The following is a 6,634-nucleotide window of genomic DNA, read 5'->3' as shown; positions in this document are numbered from 1 at the left end:
ACTGAAATAAGAAAATCAGTTTAAATGAGAAAAAGGATGTTCAGCTGCAAAGCAGAAACTGTGTAAACATGCTTATTGAACTTCAGCAAAAGCTGTATTTCAGAATTTACACCTGACAATTTTCCTCTTCTGTCTTTCAAAACTAAGCCCTCACTACTGAACAATCGCTGTACATGGGCAGATGAGAGAATGCTTGTATTACAAGAGATGAATAGTTTTTTCATAGTAGGTGACAGCTCAGATACTCAGACACTGTTGGTGGCACCTGTGCGTGATTGCCGCTCCCTGGTCGGTGCTCGCCGCCCCCTCTTGCTGCCGACAGTGCTGGCGGCATTGGCAGGAGCTCCCACTGCTGTCGGCGCATCCATGCCCTACTAGCCGCCGGAGGCACATGCCATTCATGGCTCAGCTTCTTGGGCCCTGGTTCAGATCTTCATTAAAATTAAAAAAGTCATCATCTGCTTCACTCCCACTACTTGTTCCCACTCTTACTGGGATCAATGTCTCTGCTTGCTTGTGCTTGTTCCTTCTCATGCAGCCAACTGGCTGCCCTATTGACTTCTGCAAATGCACAGACAATGCCAGCATGAACTAAGGAACTCTGGGTCTTGTAGTTCTTAAGAGACCATATCTCATAGGAAGGCACACTACTCTCTGTCTCTCAAACAAGAAATCCTAGAGTTTCAATAAAGAAATATTGTTTCATGTAAGTCCTAGAGAGTGGCTGTGTCAGGAAAAACTCTGGGAAAGCCAGATTTCAATTTTTTAAAACTTTTACCTTGTACTTAAAAAAAAAAGTTAAAGTAACTTTTTTTTTAACTAGGTAAAGTTAAAAGTTAGCCATTTCTTTAACTTTTTAACTAGTTAATTAACTAGTTAATTCCCATGACTGTGTTTTACATATATACCACCAGACTAGCTCAAGGAGAGACCTAAGGAGAAATCATGGCATTGGCATCAGGATTTCATAGGTACAGCAGCTGACTAACATTTACATCAGTTCCCCACCCATAACTATGCCTAAAACAAACATACAGATTATACACACATGTTCAAGTAAATAAAGGGCACAGGCTGAACTGTCAGGGAGATGATAAACTCTCTCAGGGACAGACTTTTTTTTTTTAACTCCTCTATTGTTACAGTATGGGCACGTCTCCATTTCATCTATGGCAATGTAGTGATGCGCTATGGTCACATAGCGATTATGTGGTTCTACACGTGATTGTCAGCTACCTTGCTGAAGTGGTGCCTCCCCCAGTATAGCGTGCTGCTATGATGACCTAATGGCGAAATCTACCTGTGCGCTGCACGTATGGCACAGTAACCTCCCAAACTGTGCCATGCTTTAGTATTTCCAAAAGGCACTGCTAAAGCACAGCCCCATAGCAACATCACTGTACAGCAACGTGTAGACACACCCAATGTAGCATAATGGCCTTGGTCAAAATTAGGGACCTCTGCAATGTACTGCCCTAAAAAAAACAAAACAGTAATGATAATAACAATTGATAATAGTGTAACCCAGACCATGAGCTGTAAGATATAATTTGCACACATTTTATGTTTCTTTCCATGGTCCTTTTTTATGCATGTTCAGTGCTGCACTTGATTTATAATACAATACATCAGCTATAATACAGCAAATCACCTTGACACACATGCATCTAATTTAAAACTAACTGCTTATATGCAGCATATAGAGAGATTTAATGACTGCGGAGAGAAATAGAGGCCCAGGATCAGAGATGGCAAGTTATACATCCTATTTCAACCTGACATATGTACATAAAGGCTGAGTACAGACATTCAAAAAGCCTGAACCTAAATTGATTCAATCTTTGCAGGCTACTCTAACTGAACTGATTTGCAAGTGAACAGACATTCACTTTTGCTTCCAGAAATGCAGCCACATGTCTGCAGTGGGGGGCACTAGAGCAAGCCCACTAGTGTTCTAGAGGGGGACACTGGGGGGGGCTAGAGCAAGCCCTCCCTTCCCTTCAGCAGCAGCCACAAGACTGGAAGGAAGCTGGAGGGGGTAGGGGGTCATGGCCAGGCCCTGGCAGGCCACTGTGTATGATTGTGGAGGGGTTTAAACCCCCACCCTGACCTGCAGGGACCCCAGCCACGGTGTGCCTGGAGGGGGAAGGGGAAATCAACCCTTGCCAGGCTTGTGCCCAGTGGGGGAAGGGCATGCCCAGACACCAGCCAAGGCAGTGCCTCAGATGAGGAGGGGGCAGGGGGCATGGCCAGAGCTGTCTGGCATGGTTCCACCATCTGCCCGCTTCCCGCAGAGCTGGGGCTGGGGCTGGGGCTGGGGCTGAGCCAGGCCGGCCCATGGGCACTGCTGAGGGCAGGAGTGCAGGGGCTGGACCAGGCTGGGCCATGGGGGCAGGACCCTTCCCTGCCAGCTACAGCTCAGGTTGGGGCCTCAGGAGCTGCTCCCAGCTCCCCACATCCAGGCTGGGCCAGGCTGCTGTGGAGCTGCAGCTGCCTGGGAAGGGCCCAGCCCCCACAGCCTGACCTGGGCTGGCCCCACTATCTGCCTGTCTCCCTCGGGGCTGAGCGGGGCCAGCTGTGGGTGCTGCTAAGGTGGCCATGGAGGGACTGGCCTGAGCCAGGCTGTGGGGGCACAGCCCTCCCCAGCCAGCTGCGGCTCTGTGACAACTCGGCCCAGCCTGAGCATGAGGAGCCAGGAGCAATCTGAGCATGCAGCTCCCATGGCCCCAGCCCAAGCCATAGCTGGCAGGAAAGGGCCCTGCCCCCGTGGCTCCGTCCGGGCCGACCCCTCCATGTCCGCCCTCAGCAGCACCCGTGGGCCAGTCTTGCTCAGCCCCACAGCCCTAGCCCCAGGTGAGGCAAGCAGAAGGCAGGGCTATGCCAGCCGGCTCTGGCCACACCCTCTGTCCCTGCCCCTGGAGCAGCAGGTAGGAGACCATGACAGGGGCTGCTCTGGCCCGGCCAGGCAGACCCCCAGCTAAGGGCTCCCAGGAGGAGAGGGTGAATAAACCCCCTCCCTGCCCCTTTGCCGTAGGGGGCCATGTTGGCTGGCGTCTGGGTGGGGCCAGCCCAACCTAGGGCTGCAGAGCATGCTGGGATGCTAGGGGACTCTGATTTAACTTGAACCAGGAAGGGGTCTGGGACAGAAGTTCCATAAACTGGTTTGACCTAAATCAGTTCAGTCTGATACTACATTCAACCAGGTTGATCTTAAACCAGTTTCAGCCGTTTTAAACTGGTTTACGTGCACCATACTTGTTCTGTTACAGGTTTAAATCAGTTTCTGATCACTTAAACTAATTATGTGTTACTTCTGTCCAAGAGGTAGGAATGGTGGGCCTGCTCCAGCTTTTGGAGGGACCAGGACGAAGCCTGGAATGAGGAGAGTACGCATTTCTCCTGACTACCTTTCAAAGCTCACATGCCTTTGCCTGCATTGTGGAATTCAGGATGCAGTGCATGCAAACATACATTTTAGATCCAACAATAGTTTGATGTGGATGGATGGAGTAGATTCTTTGACATCCATTCATTTAGTGAGAAACTCTGACATTTCTTCTCCTCCATCGTATCCGAAGGATTCTGTTACAGTCCTGAGGAGAGATATACCCACATCTGGTCACACTGCTTTCTGCCCAGTACAGTGATCTCTTAGACCCTTCCCAAGCCAAAGTAAATAGGCTTTGTGTGGTTTTACAGGGTTGTAATGTTTGATGCAAGGTCCGCCCCATCTGCACAGCCAAGCCACAGAATTTCTAGTTCAGTACAAGACCATGATCCCAGAATGTTCCTCTCCCTTGCTAATTGTCTGGGGTACAGGAAAAGATGCTCTTCATTTCTTTAGGTATGTATCACCTATTGTTCAGCATTAACAAAAATATCTTCTTTGTTGCCACAGGGCCAAAGCTCAGATCACACACGGCACTCCTTCATTAAGGGAAATAACTGGCAAACAATTCTTCATGACTTGCCAGGTCACCTTTGGAACAAAAATAGGGCATTCATTTTAAAGGCGTCAACCCTACATTAGTGAAAATCCACACTTCCCCTTCCTCAGCTGTTCTTGGACTACATTCCCACCAAATAAATATTTTAAAACCCTAAATTGGGAGGTGAGGAAGGAAGGCCAGTTGACTAGAAGCAAAAGGAAAAGGAGCTTACAAACTTGTCCTGAAAACTGTCCTGTTTGCTTTCCCCTGTTCACCCCCTCATGGTCTTATGACACCGTGCTGCAGCCAGCCACCTGTCGTGGGTAGTCATTCTCATACAGACGGCCTGCACGGGTCTTCTTTCACCGATGCATGCAAATTGCAAGTCCCCTCTACCCAGAGTTCTGAATTGCTCGCACAACTGCTCTCGTGTTTAAGTCAAGGATCTCCAAGCACTTGCCAATTATCAACCGTTCCTGCCTCACGACACTCCCCAGTGTGCTGTGTATCTATGGATTGTAAACACCGAGTTTACAGCTAGATGATTTGGCTTCTGGGATGTTTTAAGGGCTCAAACCTGCTCCCATTGAAGACAATGGAAAAAATTCCCCTTAAGCCCCTTTGCTTTGATAAGCAAACAATTAGTTTCCAAAGGCCTAATTTACCACCCGCTGAAGTTAATAGAAAAACTGAGCTTTGGATCAGGCCCAAAGCGATTTGCTAAAACCACACAGTGAGTCACAGCTTAGAGAATCAACCCAAATGCTCAGATTTGTATCCCATGCTCTAACCACTAGATTACAGTCCCACATATACCCTGCAATAATCTTCACTGAAATGACAGCAGCATTTCTCTGATGAGCATGTTAGGCATTACTAAGTAATGGGTAACATATGTCCATTATACCATCTTTCTTAAGGTAGAAGAGGGAATGGGAATAAAAGTGCTATCACTGGGGCTTGAGCCTCTCCATTTATTCCTTGCCGGGGAAAACAATATTCTCCTTAATCCCAGGTTTAAAATGTTGCTGAAATACACATTTTATTTGGATCCACATTTACTTTTAATGTCATCCCAGCTGTATTGTAGGCACACTGAAGTGGCTGTGAGGCTGAACTACTAACATGTGTTTCTTCCTCACCAGGCTCAGAGTAACACATTTGTTACTGATTATTGCACTAAGATCCTGATTCTGCAGGACATTTCCAGCAGAGGCTGAGAACATTCAGTCCTTCACAGGATAAGGAGCTAATTAATTATTTTCTACTGTTTTTGGAACATGAAGGTATGGGTGGGATATTAACCTCATATCCCGTCTGTAGTTTCTGTCCAAGTATATGTTAAAGGACACATAGCACTCTGAAATAAAGCAAAGGATAGCTCTAGTGTTTTGGCCAATATTCCTTCCCCTCCTCCTGGCATGTGTTCTGGGGACAAAAGCTGTGCATTGAATATTGCTGAGAACGTAGCAGCTCCTGCCTTAGCCTGCATGCTTCTGGAACCGTGAGTATCCAACTCCGTGCTTACAGGCGCTCTTGTGAAACCAAATTCCATTTTATTTTGTATCTCCGACAGCAGACATGAAGTCCTAACTGATGCAATACTCTGCAAACCATTCATGCCCATGTGTTCACAAATAAAACCACATGGGCGCATCTACACGTGTGCTGTTATGTGCCTTAGCCTATTTTAATGTGCATTAAAGCATCACACAAAGCAGTGCTCTTTAGCTAATGTGTATTAAAATAGGCTTTTGCACATTTTCCCAGTACCTCACAATGGAGGTGCTAGATTTAATAGGCATTATCTAAAGCACATTAATTGAATGTGTAGATGCACTGACAGGCAGGTCAATTATTCTCAAATCCCCCAGAGGACAGTGATTGTTCTAATGTCATTGGCAATTGCTGTGTCTGGTCACTTGAATTCTCTGCATTTCAGTGGGAAATTCAGGGTGGCAAACTAGCGTCCATCTCACCTAGGCTAGCAGAGCTGCCCTGCCAAATGGAGAATCACCCAGGAGGAAAAGAAAACCACACATTGGGTGGGGTGGGGGGAACGACATCCAAAAAATTCTTTTCGTTTCCAAATGGCTGGCACGTTAACGCCACACGGGACTCTTGAATTTTAGACCTGCCAATTTGCAGAACTGTCTAGAGCTGGGAGCCTGCTTAGTTGAGGGGGGAGGAGGGTGGTTTTATTCTTATCCCCTGACTTCCCCCTGCTTTGGGAGGCTGCACTAGCAAGGCTTTCCCAGCTCTTGGTATTTTAAGGTCAGGAGAGTTTCAATCTACCAATGTGCAGAGCCGGAGCTAGGGTTAGGGGCCACTTAGTGATGGGGGGCGATTTTATTCATCTTTGCCCCGACTTCGGGGGCTGCTCCGAGTTTCACCAGTTGAAACCCAGCGGATCCGAGGTGGGGGAGGAGGCTCTGCCTGCCGGGCTCCGTTATTACACAACCGGGGCTGCCCAGGAGCCTCCCAGCCCCCTCCAGCACTTCCGTCCCCTTCCTCCATGCAAACCTCCCCACTTCCCTTTTCCCCTTCCCGCCCCGCTTCCAGCCTCGGCCCTTCCACCCGCTTCCCTCGTGCCCCGGTGCACATTTCTTCGCGGGCTCGTCGGTGCTGCTCCCCCGCCCGGGGGCCGGGGGGGAGGGGCGGCCGGGCTGCGGCTCGGCTCCGCGGCACCTGCGCAGGGCGCGGGG

The sequence above is a fragment of the Gavialis gangeticus genome, unplaced genomic scaffold (genome assembly GCF_001723915.1).
Source record: "Gavialis gangeticus isolate Ggan-Ray unplaced genomic scaffold, GavGan_comp1, whole genome shotgun sequence".
NCBI lineage: Eukaryota > Metazoa > Chordata > Crocodylia > Gavialidae > Gavialis > Gavialis gangeticus.
This window is presented reverse-complemented; position numbering follows the sequence as displayed.